The sequence below is a fragment of the Procambarus clarkii genome, chromosome 10, assembly GCF_040958095.1.
Source record: "Procambarus clarkii isolate CNS0578487 chromosome 10, FALCON_Pclarkii_2.0, whole genome shotgun sequence".
Classification (NCBI taxonomy): Eukaryota; Metazoa; Arthropoda; class Malacostraca; order Decapoda; family Cambaridae; genus Procambarus; species Procambarus clarkii.
The window spans coordinates 49,224,278-49,239,752 of record NC_091159.1 but is presented as its reverse complement, the minus strand read 5'-3'; the positions used below and the strand labels follow the sequence as shown (position 1 = coordinate 49,239,752).

The following is a 15,475-nucleotide window of genomic DNA, read 5'->3' as shown; positions in this document are numbered from 1 at the left end:
TTGGTTTTACTTTGAATACGGCATAGGTTGGACAATTTTTTAATTCATTAGGGAAGTGAATTCCATAGACTGGGTCCTTTGATTTGCATGGAGTGTTTGCACAGATTTAGTTTGAGTCTAGGGGATATCAAAAAGATATTTATTTCTGGTGTGTGGTGCTTATGGATTCTATTACATTTATCAAGCGTTCCAGATACAGATTAGCATTTAGGAACAAGGTTTGGTACATGTAAATAGCACACAAAAATGTGTGGAATGAGTGTATCTTTAGCATGTTTAGGGATTTAAACAGAGGGGGCTATGTCATTAAATCTAGCCAACCTGCGATCTACCCAACAGGTGCTGTCTTCTACAACAAGTCCTGGGCTGATATTTGGGCTTGGGGATTTTGGTGTTTAACATGGTTCATGCAGCCCAGTATTTAGTCAGTGTTCCTGGTCCCAGTTGGTAGTGTGTGCTGGCTTTTGGCTGCTGTGCCTTCCAGTCAGGATTCTCTTCCTCATTCTAGTGCATGCTGCCTCTCCTTCCTGGTAGGTCCCATTTTTATTCTCTGTGGTTAGCTTCATGGAGCCACCAGGAGGCTTCCTCTAGAAGCCCACCATTGAATGTAATGAAACGCCTCTTTTTGGAGGAGCCCTGCTAGCTCTATTATTTTCCCCAAGCCTGATACCAGAGTCGTCAGTTCATCAATTCCAAAACTGAAATGGGGAGTCAGCCGAGGGCTGAGGACCGGGGCATGGTGAAGCACACTGGGCCACCTGATGGTGTTGTGGCAGTAGTCAGTACTATGGAGTTTTGAGATAGTTTGAGTGAAACTTTTATTCTGTGTGAATCGTTTGCAGGGTTGTTTGGTAGTTGAGGCTTTATTTTCTGCGAGCTCTCCAGTTGTCTGTAAAACTTCACTGACTTTCTGGATTTTTTTTTTTTTTGTGAATTCTCACTTGCTCATTGCATTTTTGTGAGAAGAGACCAGGTTCTGGCATCCGGTAGACCAAACAACTTCTGAGACTAATGTGACAATGTAGTATGGAGCAATCTCAGCACTTTAATCACTGGGACTCCTCCAGAAAGCCACATTTCATTACATTTAGCACCGGAATTTTGCTCACAGGCAGGGTGGCAATTTTTATGAGTGCTGCTCATTAAGGGTCATGCCTTAAGACAATGCAAGTTGATCATAATAAACAAATAAACAAGTCTCATTCTTTCAGCCCATCCTCCTGTTTAGGTAATACTTATAGTAACAATGAGGACCATTGTACATATATTGACGTAAAAGGGAATTAGAAAGTAGAAATCGATACAAATGAATTTGGACAAACCGGAAAAGTTTTTGTACTGATGTTTGCAAAGAAAACTTAACCTAACCTAACCTTCCTAGGCCTAATACATGCTATCTGAGGCCAAATATAGTACATATATGTGCTATACAAGGCCTATGAATATTCAAGTTTGGTTTTTAGCTTTATTTTTTCGAATTCTAATTTATTTATTTATTTATTTATTTATTTATTTATTTATACAAGAGTGAAGTGCATCATACCCAATTCTACTAATTATCCATTATGTCTATACGTATGATGGTCCACATAATTACAAAAAGTATTTTCTAAACAGGAGGATGGGTTGCATTCCTTAGAATCTAAATTATGAACCATGTTTTAAGAGACAATATAATTAGATAAAACTTGGAAAAATTACAATATTTTCTTAAATAAAATGTCTATTATATGACATAAATACAAAATCTGAATTCAAATGGGCTTAAAAAAAGAAAAAGTTAAAAGATGTACAGTATTTTTTATTATGGATCTGACATAAGGATAATAATTTTTTGAACCTATAAAAACTGATAATACCAAAGGCATAATAAAACTCCAGGTTAGCCAAAATACCAGTTTACTGTAACCCCCTGTGTTTATGTGTGGTGAGTACAAGACGTCCTAGCTGGTTATTTCCCGCACCCCAAAGAGGAAGGACCATAGGGAGAGTTGTTTAATGCACAATAACCAATAGGAGAGTCTGTATACAATATACAGAGAAGCCGCTTGCTGCTTGCTGTTTATGTAGTCCATCTCATGAAGCACAGCACAGACTGGGATGATCATTACACAAATAAATAAATAGCTAGTTGGTGGCAGCAGGCAGCAAGCATCACGGCAGCGGCCGGAGAGTTTGTACAATACGGCTGTGACCTGATGCCAGCAGAGTGAAACTGTACCAGCTCCTTATCCCATTGCAACTCAACAGTAGTAAACCTAGTGAGTGGGATAGAGGAGGGTAAGACAGGCTCCATACTCTCCAAAGCACACTAGACTCTAGATATTAAGCACTAGAGGTCCTCCAGCAACTGCCGCCTCTTAACATCTACAACAGAAGCTGTGTCCTTCTGTACACTTTGTGTCTGCAGTCAAATGGACCTAAAGCCAACCATATTAGCTCAAATCAAGACTCCCTTTTAAGAAATAAAAAATATAATGGCCAACAGAAAGGTGGCTCACAGGCCTGAACACACGTCGGTCATGAAGAAAAAGACTGACTTAGATGGCTTTAGGAACCTTTAGACCAAAGACTTTAGGGGATGTGGTCACGGGCCAGTTGGTCCAGGGCAGGACTGCAGGAGACAAGACAGGGCAGGATGGCCTCGGCTCTAACCTATTTGTACTCTAGCACGGCTGGAATGGGCAAAGGACGCAAGACAGCGCTTCCATGAGAGTCTGAGGCCATGTTGAGAGTCTGGGCTGCTCAGTGCATCATGCACCAGATTCCTTATCACCACTTGAGCATAACACAGATTTCCAGTTAAATTTTGCCTATGCATTTATCAATGTCTTTAATTAATATTGAATGTAAGGCCTCTCCATAACTCAAGTACTATAAAAATCCAGCTTGGAGGCAATTTCTTCAGTTTTCTGCCCATACCAATTATCACCTATGGGACTCTCATTTTCTTTGTACCACTGTTCCATACCTCCTTCAGTTATTTGCTTTTGCCAGGACTCAAGCAAGCATAGCCAATCATGACCCTATCATTTGCAGGTTAGTATCAACTGGCACAATATATTATTTCATTATGTGTTTGCTGGGAAAAGCTAAAAAAAAATAAATTAAACTATACAAAATGATAAGCTAGCTAAACATATAAAAACTTATAAACATAATATAGTGATGGAAATGACATGATATCAGTGGTAATTTTGTCTTTACCTTTTGTTGACAATGATAAGTATGAGAATGATAACTTTTCCTATAAGCAATAAAGATTTATAGTATACAACAATTTGTGTAATAATATAATGAAATATTTTTAAGTATACAATATCTTCAGTTTACAAAGATAAGGATCATTGTCAAGAGTTATGATTCCCTAAAAAATAAACTGTATAGTATCATCAACCTTGGACATTTCAAGAGACTCACTATCTCTATCATGGTGGCGACTCACAAACACTCACCTATGAAGCCAACTCTGCTGGACTCTGATTTTAAGGCATCATTATCAACAATATAATCTACAAGAGGCTGTTGTAGGCTTCATATTAATATACTGCATCTTAGGCTGGAGGTCTTGAGCACCCCGCTCCTCTACACAAAATGCTTGTTAGACCCTGTATAACTCGCACCATGTCTATAATGGTATGTTAGAGTCCATTCCTCTGCACTAACAAGTAACACTAACAAACAAATCATGAAGGTAATGTACAGATGATTCATTCTCTTGCAGAAAGGACGTGACAGAGCAACAGAGTCAGAGGAGCAGCCCCCTGCACTTATCATCTTAACCAGGCAATCTGAAACACACAAATGAAATATAAATTAATTGCACAAAGAAATACTGTACATACAAGTATGTTTACTGTACAGTACTCTACAAAAGTGCCACCCTACTTAAGGCAGCACGTACTTATGGCAAAAAATGAAAGATGGCCTTGTGGGTGAAATATTGTAGACAGAATTATATGCTGGGTACATGATGTCATGGTGTGTGCTACCTCCCTGGAGCCACACAGCTGGGATACTTAGTTGTCCCTAGGCATTCACAATGAGTGGTTGTGTTGCATGTTTTGCTCTGGTACCTTACCATTTTTTATCGCAATTAACCAGTGGTGCTGGTGGTATTGTTTTTTTGACAACTACCAAGGAACTAAACAAAGAAACCATTGCTCAGATCATTGCTTTAACCCTTAGACCACGCAATACATACATATATGATTTGACAAAAAATAATTTGAAGATAAGTTTTTAAAACTTGCACAAACACTTTCCATTTTATTTTGCATAATCAACTAGGCAAATGCTCCAACTCTGTCTAAATGATCACAGCATAACTTGAAAAACCAGAGAATCAAAATTAATTTTAAAATTGAATATTGAAAACTTTAGATTTTCAATTCAGAATACAAAAATATGAACTATCATTAATTGTTCATTTAATGTTATTATTCTCTCAGAATAGAATACGATCTTCATTTTCATTAAATTAGAATATAGGTTTTTAGTATAATTTACTGTAAAAAAAAATCGTCAATAGGACATTTGAAATACGTATGCGGCAAATTTAGACCAAAAAAAGATTATAACTCCAAATGTATAAAGTTTATGAAAAATCCATTCTGATGGGATTGTAGAACAGACAGCAGAGCACACAATATGTCAAAATAGTGAGAATCAGTTAATAACTGGAATTTTAGAAGCCACTCAAAGTTGAAACTCTGGTTTCAGAAATAATTGAAGTTGAAGTTATCAACAATGAATAAAGGTAGTTTTAATTTGTCAATTTAATTGTATGTTTTAATAAATATTGTTTGGCATTCGTACTCGAATATGTGAAAGTTGTAGGTCAATATGTGTTGAAGTGAAGTCAGGAAAAAATAACCCCCAAAAAACACAAAATATAGGGATAATTATAATAAATATAATGATTTAGGGGATATATTTAGGGTATCCTTTATATAAGTGAAAAAGCCCTAATATGGTCCCTAATCATCAAAACAACCTAAACAGACAAAGAAAATTGAGTTTGAAATCAGAGAAAAAAAATTCAGTCCCAAGTTTTGCTAGTTGTGACTGACTTAATTGTTCACCAATTTCATTCTTTCTTCACATAGTTATGAAAACATGTGCATTCGCCAGTATGTTAAGGTTAAAACAAAATCAGATAATAAACAAATGAGAAAAAATAACTAAAATCTTAAAAAAAAAAAAACATCCCCCCCTCCAATTTTTTTTTGGGTCATTGATGAAAGTAACATATATTAATATTGGACACTGTATTTATATGATATATAACAAAATAGATCATATTAACATAGTTATTCATTATGTTTTGTGTTATTATGTATTACTCGGCAATGATATAAAGACACCAACTGCATATCCACTTTGTGGACACTTCTTACTACTTTTCTTCTTCTTTGAGCATAGGACAGGTGCTTGCATTTCTTTATTATTGCATAATTCTTCAGTTATAGTTATTAGGAGCTGTTCTTCTTATCAACAAAACGTTCTTATTTTTCAAAAATTTGTTTAAAATCAATTTCTGAAAATATTTTTATGAGAATTTCGCAACACTGAAGCCAATAAGTTGGAGATTTGTTTAACATTTTTAAGTTATTTTTACATAATTTGAATATTTTTCGATGTTATGCCCTCTAAATTCGCAGTAATATGTGTGGTCTAAGGGTTAAAGGAAGCAGGCACCAAAGAAAATAAGTTAATTGCTGGGTGTAGCCAAATCAACATGAGGAAGTATTGTGTGCATTTCCAAGAGGAAAGAGTGGTGAGACACTATAGCAGAAGCATAGTCTGGTTCAATCAACAGATTACAGAACCAACTAGGAACGAAAACATACTAGACCTGATGTTCACAAACAATGATGAACTAATCAGAGACATTACAATCTCAGATACTACATACTCAGACCATAAGCTCATTGAAGTGCAAACTAACATAAATAACGGTAGTAGGTCCAAAAGAACCAACAAGCGAGAAGGGGGTATTCAATTAATTCAATTTCAACAATAAGAGGATTGACTAGTAAAAATAAATATAGACCTTGCAAACATTCAAAGGGAGACAGTCTTTACCCTTAAGCTGCTAAGGGGGTCCTTAACCCTTTAACAGTGCCGCCTCCAAATATGACACCCCCCCCCCCAGTGAGCAGGAAATAAATTCTCTTGAAAATTTTTTTTTTTTTTTTTTTAAGTGTCAAAAACCCTTCCCTCAGTATGGGTATGTCAAAAAAATTTCGAAATTGTGCTTATTTTGGCTGCTATGGGGTCCGTAAGTTGGCGCGTAACGTCATCATTCCCCATTCGCCTGTGACGTACACTCCCAGGGCCAGTAGGGCGCCCAGGGCGGGCCGCGTGAGTTGCCGCGAATATATTTTTGTTCATTTTTTGTGCACAGTTCCAAATACATTTTATTTGTTTTTACGTGCTAATAAACATCCGTACTGTCTGAGGACACTGTGTTACGTGCATGACACTTGTGTACACATAGGTCGCACATATTTACCATGTATCATGATAATTTATGTATATATATACAATCTATTTATAGACTATACACTGTCACACACTATATACATTCACCGTCAACACACTCAAAACACAGTGAGTGTGAGCTGCCACACCCAGCCAGCTCTCCCTCACTCCTCCAACATTGTATTCGCCAACATGGCTCCTCCCATCATACAGTTATTCACACTAATGTTTCATGTTCATTTATGTATATTTACAACATATGTACACACTATACACTGTCACACACTATACACATTCACCATCAACACATTCAGAACATCACGAGTGTGAGCAGCCACACCCAGACAGGCCCTCCCTCACTCCTTACTCACCAACATTGCTCCTCCCACCATTCTGTTATTGTTTTTATTACACTATTTACACATGTTATATATACCTATCTACATGTTTTATTTACCAGAACTATGCAAGTAAGCCAGTATTGTGTCCAAACAGTACAGTGGCCACCATACACTGCATGAGAAATCACACAGCAGACAGCAGACGATGCTACGATTATGACGTCACCTCCCTCACCAGAATAGCTCCACTCAACATACTCCTGTTGCTGTTATTACACTATACACACACACTGTATATACCCATGTACATGTGTGTTCCCCCATACCGAACCACAAAGCTAGTATGGTGAGCAAAAAAAAAAAAGAGTGGTTGCCACACAGTGAGGCTACCTCAGTTCTCTTCCTTCTTCCCTCCCTCACCAAAATTCTTCCTTCCATAATACTACGCACAACGCTAATTATAACCACAATCCTGGTCATCCTAATTATAACCACAATTCCTGTAAATGAATAATTGACCACAAGTTTATTTTGAAAAGGAACCTAAGAAGTCGTTTGAAGAGTCCTAGATGGACAAAATAATGCTGTGGCGCTGTGAATATCGTGAACAGCATTGAATCACTGATATTTGAACATTGTAAATAAAGTCCATCTTTGGCTAACTGCCAACAAACTCACCCTTAACATTGACAAAACTTTCTATATTCTGTTTGGCAATAATTCCTCTAACCAAATAAATCTCAGGATAAACAATACCCAAATTTGTAACAAAATAGATGGCAAATTCCTTGGTGTTCTAATTGACCACAAGATGAATTTCCAGGGACACATTCTAAATATATCAAAAAAAGTTTCAAAAACTGTTGGCATTCTTTCTAAGATCAGATATTATGTACCTCACCCTGCCCTGGTGATGCTCTATTACTCCCCTCATCTATCCATTTCTCAACTATGGTATTTGTGCTTGGGGTTCTACTACCCAAAATGATTTCCGTCCTCTAATTTACTCAACACAAAGCTGCTATTAGGACAATATCCAACTCTGGCCCCAGACATCACTCGGTACCCCTACTCAAATCTCTGAATATGTTAGATATTAAGTCACTGCACATCCTCTCATGTGTATTATATATATATATAAAATGCTGAATTGTAATGCCAATCCTGACCTCAAAAGCTTCATTGAAGGTTGTAACAAAACCCATGAGCACCACACCAAAAACAAATAGCGTTTTGATATTCCAAGAGTATGACTTAATCAAACTAGAAATGCTCTTCAAATCAAGGGACCCAGAATGTGGAATGACCTTCCCAATCATGTTAAAGACTGTACCTCTCTCAACCAGTTTAAGATAAAAACTAAGCACTACCTAATAAATTCCCTGTAACCTACCTTACCCCTATATTGTCAACCCATGTCTGTTATTTTTAAAACAATGCTGTTTGTTGACCTAATTGTATTTGTGCTGTTTTTTCAGCCATGTTCCCCCCTTTTTTATTTTTTATTTTTTTCTCAACACATTTTATACTTTAATCTCAATTAGTATTAAGTTTTAGTCTTTAACCCTCAAACCGCGCATATCATATATAAATGATATCAGTGACAAAACCGAAACCGCGCACATCATTTATATATGATTTTGTGTCTAGCGCTATAATTTAAACGCCCCGCCAGGGATAGGGGCAGCTATAGTACAGCCACGACCGATAGTTGCCAGATGCCACCTAGAAAAAAAATCCAGGCCAACATTCTTGGGTGTTACAGCGTCAGTATTGAGCAAGCCACCAAGGCTGGCGCACGCAGCACGAGCGCACAGCACCGCTGTTCAGCTTATAAATAAATACAGAAAGAGTATTGTGGGAGGTAAATGAGAGTGAGTGAGGTGGTGTTGAGGGAGGGAGTGGCAGTGAGTGGCTTGCTGGTGTTTGGCGGTCACTCCTCGTTGCTTTTTGACTCACACGACCAACTTAGTAGTTCGTTATGGTGTACAAAACACGCAGATACTTATATATAACCTGTGTATATAGTGTAACAACAGCAAAACTATTTGTTTATTGTTTTATGAACATAATAATTGTATCACTAATATGCACACCATAATTTTGAGTACAGCGATGGTTCACACATTTTATAATATAAATATACCACAATTCACTGTATGGAATAATATTACTGCAAAAAAACTAAGAAAAAATCAATCGGAGACATTGAAATAATTAGGTAATAATATATTTGTGGCAACTGCCGTCTGACAGCTCGTAAACACCATGCCAAGTCGTGCAGACGACGCTCCTCTCTCACCAAAATGGCGGCTCCCAACCTCCTACTCTCGCTGTTATCTCACACTATACACACGTTATATATAAGTATCTACATTTGTGTTCACCATAGCGAACCACTAAGCTGGTATGGTGAGTGCAGTCAATAAATGGTGGCCACACACAGTCAGAAGATGACGCCACAACCCTCCCTCCACAGCCTTACTCCTCCCTCCATGGAGCACAGCGCTAAATATCACCACAATCCTGCTATTATCAGTATCCTGGTCAGTTTTATCACAGTCAGGGGGCTTCAGTAATACTATCACTGCTAAATAATAGCAGTATCATTTATATTATGGTATTTGTAGGTGATGCTGTGGTCACAAGCTGAACAGCGGTGCTGTGAGCTCGTGCTGCGTGCGCCAGCCTTGGTGGCTTGCTCAATACTGACCCTGTAACACCCAAGAATGTTGGCCTGGATTTTTTTTCTTGGTGGCATCTGGCAACTATTGGTCGTGGCTGTACTATAGCTGCCCCTATCCCAGGCGGGGCGTTTAAATTATAGCGCTAGACACGAAATCATATATAAATGATGTGCGCGGTTTCGGTTTTGTCACTGATATCATTTATATATGATATGCGCGGTTTGAGGGTTAAACCCCGAGCATGTTAAGGGTTAAGTCACTGCACATCCTCTCATGTGTATTATATATATATAAAACACTGAACTGTAATGCCAATCCTGACCTCAAAAGCTTCATTGAAGGTTGTAACAGAACCCATGAGCACCACACCAGAAACAAGTACCGTTTTGATATTCCAAGAGTACGACTTAATCAAACTAGAAGATTCTTAATCAAAGAAGATGTACAGATTCGACTGTACCTCTCTCAACCAGTTTAAGATAAAAACTAAGCACTACCTAATAAGGTCTCTGTAACCTACCTTACCCCTATATTGTCAACTCATGTCTGTTATTTTTTAAACAACGCTGTTTGTCGACCTAATTGTATTTGTGCTGTTTTTTCTGCCATGTTTCCCCTTTTTTATTTTTATTTTTTCTCAACACATTTTATATTTTAACCCTCAAACCGCTAGGGGCCCAAATGGAATTCACACCCACAGGCGCAACAAAAAAAAAAATCCAAAAAATTCTTTCGTCTTATAGAAGTGTTCATTTTTGTTCCCTGATCACGGAAAAAATAACAAAAAAATTGTAGGTGGCATATTTTAGCCGCAATAGGGTAGGGAAGTGTGGCAAAAAAGGGGCGTTGGCAGAGCCTTCGCCAGACGAGGTCTACTCCGCCCAAGCTGTCAGACGGCAGTTGCCACAAATATATTATTACCTAATTATTTCAATGTCTCTGATTGATTTTTTCTTAGTTTTTTTGCAGTAATATCATTCCATACAGTGAATTGTGGTATATTTATATTATAAAATGTGTGAACCATCGCTGTACTCAAAATTATGGTGTGCATTTTAGTGATTCAATTATTATGTTCATAAAACAATAAACAAATAGTTTTGCTGTTGTTACACTATATACACAGGTTATATATAAGTATTTGCATGTTTTGTACACCATAACGAACTACTAAGTTGGTCTTGTGAGTCAAAAAGCAACGAGGAGTGATCGCCAAACACCAGCGAGCCACTCACTGCCACTCCCTCCCTCAACACCACCTCACTCACCTCCCACAATAATCTTTCTGTATTTATTCACTATACACAGACGTTATATATACGTATTTACATGTTTTGTTCACCATAACTGTACATCTAAGCTTGTATGGTGAGTAAAGGCAGAAAGACGTAGCTACTCACACAATCAGCTGATCGGCGGCCGCCCTCAAGGCCAGACGCACTAATATTTGTCCTCCAACAATATTGTTTGCGGTGTTATTACGCTATATACACACATTATATATAAGTATCTACCTGTTTTATTCACCATACCTGAACAAATAAGCTGGTATGGTGCCCAAAAATCATAGTGGCCATCAGTAAACAACATGCCAAGTCGTGCAGACGACGCTCCTCCCTCACCAAAATGGCGGCTCCCAATCTACTCCTCTCGCTGTTATCTCACACTATACACACGTTATATATAAGTATCTACATTTGTGTTCACCATAGCGAACTACTAAGCTGGTATGGTGAGTGTAGTCAATAAATGGTAGCCACACACAGTCAGAAAACGACGCCACAACCCTCCCTCCCACAGCCTTACTCCTTCCTCCATGGAGCACAGCGCTAAATATCACCACAATCCTGCTATTATCAGAATCTTGGTCAGTTCTATCACAGTCAGGGGGCTTCAGTAATACTATCACTGCTAAATAATAGCAGTATCATTTATATTATGGTATTTGTAGGCGATGCTGTGGTCACAAGCTGAACAGCGGTGCTGTGAGCTCGTGCTGCGTGCGCCAGCCTTGGTGGCTTGCTCAATACTGACGCTGTAACACCCAAGAATGTTGGCCTGGATTTTTTTTCTAGGTGGCATCTGGCAACTATCGGTCGTGGCTGTACTATAGCTGCCCCTATCCCAAGCGGGGCGTTTAAATTATAGCGCTAGACACGAAATCATATATAAATGATGTGCGCGGTTTCGGTTTTGTCACTGATATCATTTATATATGATATGCGCGGTTTGAGGGTTAATCTCAATTAGTGTTAAGTTTTAGTCTTTAATGTTTTTCCTGCCCGAAATGCTTTGTGTAATAGTGGCTTTAGGCATTGTATATACTAGCTCTATCTATAAATCTATCAATTTTTGTATAACCTCTTGTATGTATGTACTTTACCTGAATAAACATTTGAATTTTTAATTTGAATTTGAGCACAGCTGTACCCAGCACGAGCACAGCCATACCCAGCACGAGCACAGCCGTACCCAGCACAAGCACATCCATAACCAGAACGAGTGCAGCCAAACAAAGCACCAGTACAACAGAAGCCAGCACCAGCTCAGAAGCAACTGAAGCAAATACAGTAGCAGCGAGCACCAGCAAAGCTGATGCAAACATCTAAGAACATCGTGTGTGGAGTGTACAGTTAGAGTAAGTGTTAAATTTAAGTACATAGTGCTAGTGTTAAAATTAAGGTTGCAGTCCAGTAATTTTGGTGTAAAATAGTTTTCATGAAGTGTATTGTAGTACTCAACATACAGTAAAACTACTTATCAATACAGTGCTAACGGTATAATACAGTACAACGGTATAATACAGTACAATATGTATTTACTGTACAGCATTCACAACTCCATGATAATTCAAAATGGACATAACTCCAACAATAAGGTAAATATCAACTGTAACACAGTATTTTTTAATAGAGTAGTAATATATAGGTACGGTATATAATATGATAATCCATTTTTATTTTTTACAAGAAAAAAACACTGACACAAACGGCTACGGAAGGTCGCCATCTGCATCGAATCCAACACTGCAATGCACCAGGGTTGATCCCCATATAGTGCATTGAATGGAGGTTATAAATACAACTACAGAAAATGAGTACAACTACTGTACATGCACACGTGTACAGTAATGCATTTTGCTGTAGACAATACATTTGAGGGTAATACTTAATACTAAGACATATAAGTTACAAAATTCAAAATGAACAACTTACACTAAGGAAATGATTTTCTAGCTGAAAATGCTAAAAATCCAGACTATTTAAGATTCTGTAGCATTAGTGGTAAGTGAGAATTGTTATAAAATTAAATTTAAAAAACTTTTTAGCTAAAATTAACTTCAAACATAACTTAGCACATATTTCCTAAATAAACTATTTGGTTGAGTAAATATTTAAATTGATTACAAACATTAATATCAATCAAGTACATGAACAAATCCACAAGGGCCGTATTAGGGTTAAAACTCACGTCCGGGATGATCCCAGATGCGTCTTAGTCAATTGCGCCACAACATGGTAAAAGAATTGCAACCAGGATTGCTACTGCCCTCGCATGTGTCCCACAGCCTCTCCGAGTCACAAACCAAGGATTTTACACAATTTCCCCCATGCACTCAGGCTCTGTCAATCAGATGTTCTACCTCTTCGCCCTTACTTCAATACACACAAAAATCACAATAGCGTGATACATCAAATTAATTGATCTACAAGAGCCGTGATGAGGGTTTGAACTTATGTCTGGGATGATCCTAAACGTGCCTTAGTCGATTGTGCCAGGACATGGTAACAGAATTGCAACCAGGAGTGCACTCCCAGTTGCAATTATTTTACCATGTTGTGGCGCAATCGACTAATCAAATTGCAAATTTGCAAATATTCTGCTCAAACCTGAATCTAAATCATTTATATACTGTCTGCATTCAATTATACGGACTATATGGGAAGGACCCCAGCTGGATAATCACGTTTTCTGGATAAGAGTACTTTTTCACCTCTGAGTCCAAAAGGGACCATTTCCAACAATTTTTATACCACAGTCATGATTTGAATTGACACACACTAATTAATGTGTGTCAACCACCTTCCTGCTCACCCACCCACCTGCCTGATAGCCCACTCAGTGACCTGTTCACCCACCTGCCTGAGAGCCCACCCACCTGCCTGAGAGCCCACTCACCCACCTGTTCACCCACCTACCTGCACACCCACCTGTCTGCTCATCCATCCACCCACCTGTTCACCCACTTCCCTGCCCACCCACCTGCCTGCATGCCCATTTACCCACCTGCCAATCCACCCACCCACTTGTTCATCCACCTGCCTGCTCACCCACCCACTTGCCTGCTCAAACCTGTTTGAGCAGGCAAGTGGGTGGGTGAGCAGACACCGAGCCCATCTGCCTGCCATCCACCCATCCAAAACCCACCTGCCTGAACCCACCTATCCCTTCCTGCCCACCCACTTTCCCTGCCCACCTACCAGCTAGGTAGCTAACCACTCACCCAGCCCCACACACTAATTAGTGTGTGTCAATTCAAATCATGAGTGTGGTATAAAAAAATTTGGAAATGGTCCCTTTTGGACTCAGAGGTGAAAAAGCACTCTTATCCGGAAAACGTGATTATCCGGCTGGGGGTCCTTCCTATATAGTCCAGATAATCAAGTGGAAACAGTTTGTACTATCAACATGTTTTATTCACCGTAACTGTACAACTAAGCTGGTATGGTGTCCAAACAACATAGTAGCAACAAAACACTGCATGAGAAGTCATGCATCCAGCAGACAATGCTGGGAGATGATGCTACCTCCTCCCTCCCTCCTCACTATGATTACTCCTCCCACAATACTACACACATTTCTAATTCTCACCACAATCCTGCTATTATCAGAATCCTGGTCACTAAATCCTGTAAATGAATAATTTTCACACTCCGGAGGCCCGGTCCTGGACCAGGCCTTCTTTTTGTTACACATTCCCAGGAAGCAGCCCAAAGCAGCTGTCTAACTCCCAGGTACCTAGTTACTGCTAGGTGAACAGGAACATCAGGGTGAAAGAAACTCTGCCCATTTGTTTCCGCACTCCACCGGAGATCAAACCTGGAACCTCAGGACTATGAATCCTGAACACTGTCCCACTCAGCTGTCAGGCCCCTGTCAGGTTCCTCTGCCTTTATTCCCCGGTCCAGCTGCTGCTCTGGGTTCTCGCTCGGTCCGAATCCTACCAGGGAAGAGTGCTTCTTCTTCACACCTGCCACGCACTTGGTGGCAGGTCCAGCCTTGGTTTCAGGTTATGCTTGCTCGGTGTCCGAACCCGAGAGATTTTCTGCGGCTTTGCCTCTTTCAGCGGGTCAGGCCGATGAGGTACCTTTTTGGTTTGGCTTACTCTTCCACTCTTAATGTATTTTTTTTTTTTTTTACGCGGGTGTATTGCCACTTGTATGGTGATCAGGTGACATCTTTGATGGTGTCTCACTTGCGGGCTTCCTCTCAGCGACAGTATGAAGTCTCCTGGCCGTGTTTCCGTCATTTCCTTTCTCTTCGTAGGGTGTCATTTGTTTCTGTTTGGGTTGTTTTGTCTTTACTTTCTTGGCTTTTTCTGGACCGGCATCTCATGCTGAATGCTGTATAACTTTAGGGGGCCTGACAGCTGAGTGGACAGAGCTCTGAACTTGTAATCCTACGGTCTGGATTCGGATCTCGGTGATGGCAGAAACAAAATGGGCAGAGTTTCTTTCATCCTGATGCCCCTATTACCTAGCAGTAAATAGGTACCAGGAAGTTAGACAGCTGTTACTGGCTGTTTCTTGGGTGTGTGTGTATGGGGGGGGGAGGGGGTTTAAATAGTAATTAGTAACAGTTAATTGATTGACAGTTGAGAGGTGGGCTGAAAGAGCAGAGCTCAACCCCCGCAAGCACAACTAGGTAAATACAATTTAATCAGAAGTTGTCGTAGCCCAG

General features: G+C 39.3%; 1 protein-coding gene and 1 long non-coding RNA gene across 3 annotated transcripts in view; one reads left to right on the top strand and one right to left on the bottom strand.

Moving 5' to 3' along the window:
• The window catches only part of LOC123774557 (uncharacterized), an 87,190-nt gene that overhangs the window by 11,673 nt on the left and 60,042 nt on the right, over positions 1-15,475 (top strand). Inside the window, exons 2-3 of one of the 2 annotated variants that reach the window (XR_011228020.1) lie at positions 3,725-3,847; positions 11,939-12,152. This is a non-coding gene — a long non-coding RNA (uncharacterized lncRNA). The remainder of the gene's footprint in view (positions 1-3,724; positions 3,848-11,938; positions 12,153-15,475) is intronic. The other variant, XR_006774956.2, reaches the window with a different exon arrangement.
• Hr3 (Hormone receptor 3) overlaps positions 1,781-15,475 on the bottom strand; it is a gene marked incomplete in the record, with an annotated part of 296,866 nt that continues 283,171 nt past the window's right edge. Inside the window, 1 exon segment of the mRNA XM_069322036.1 lies at positions 1,781-3,791.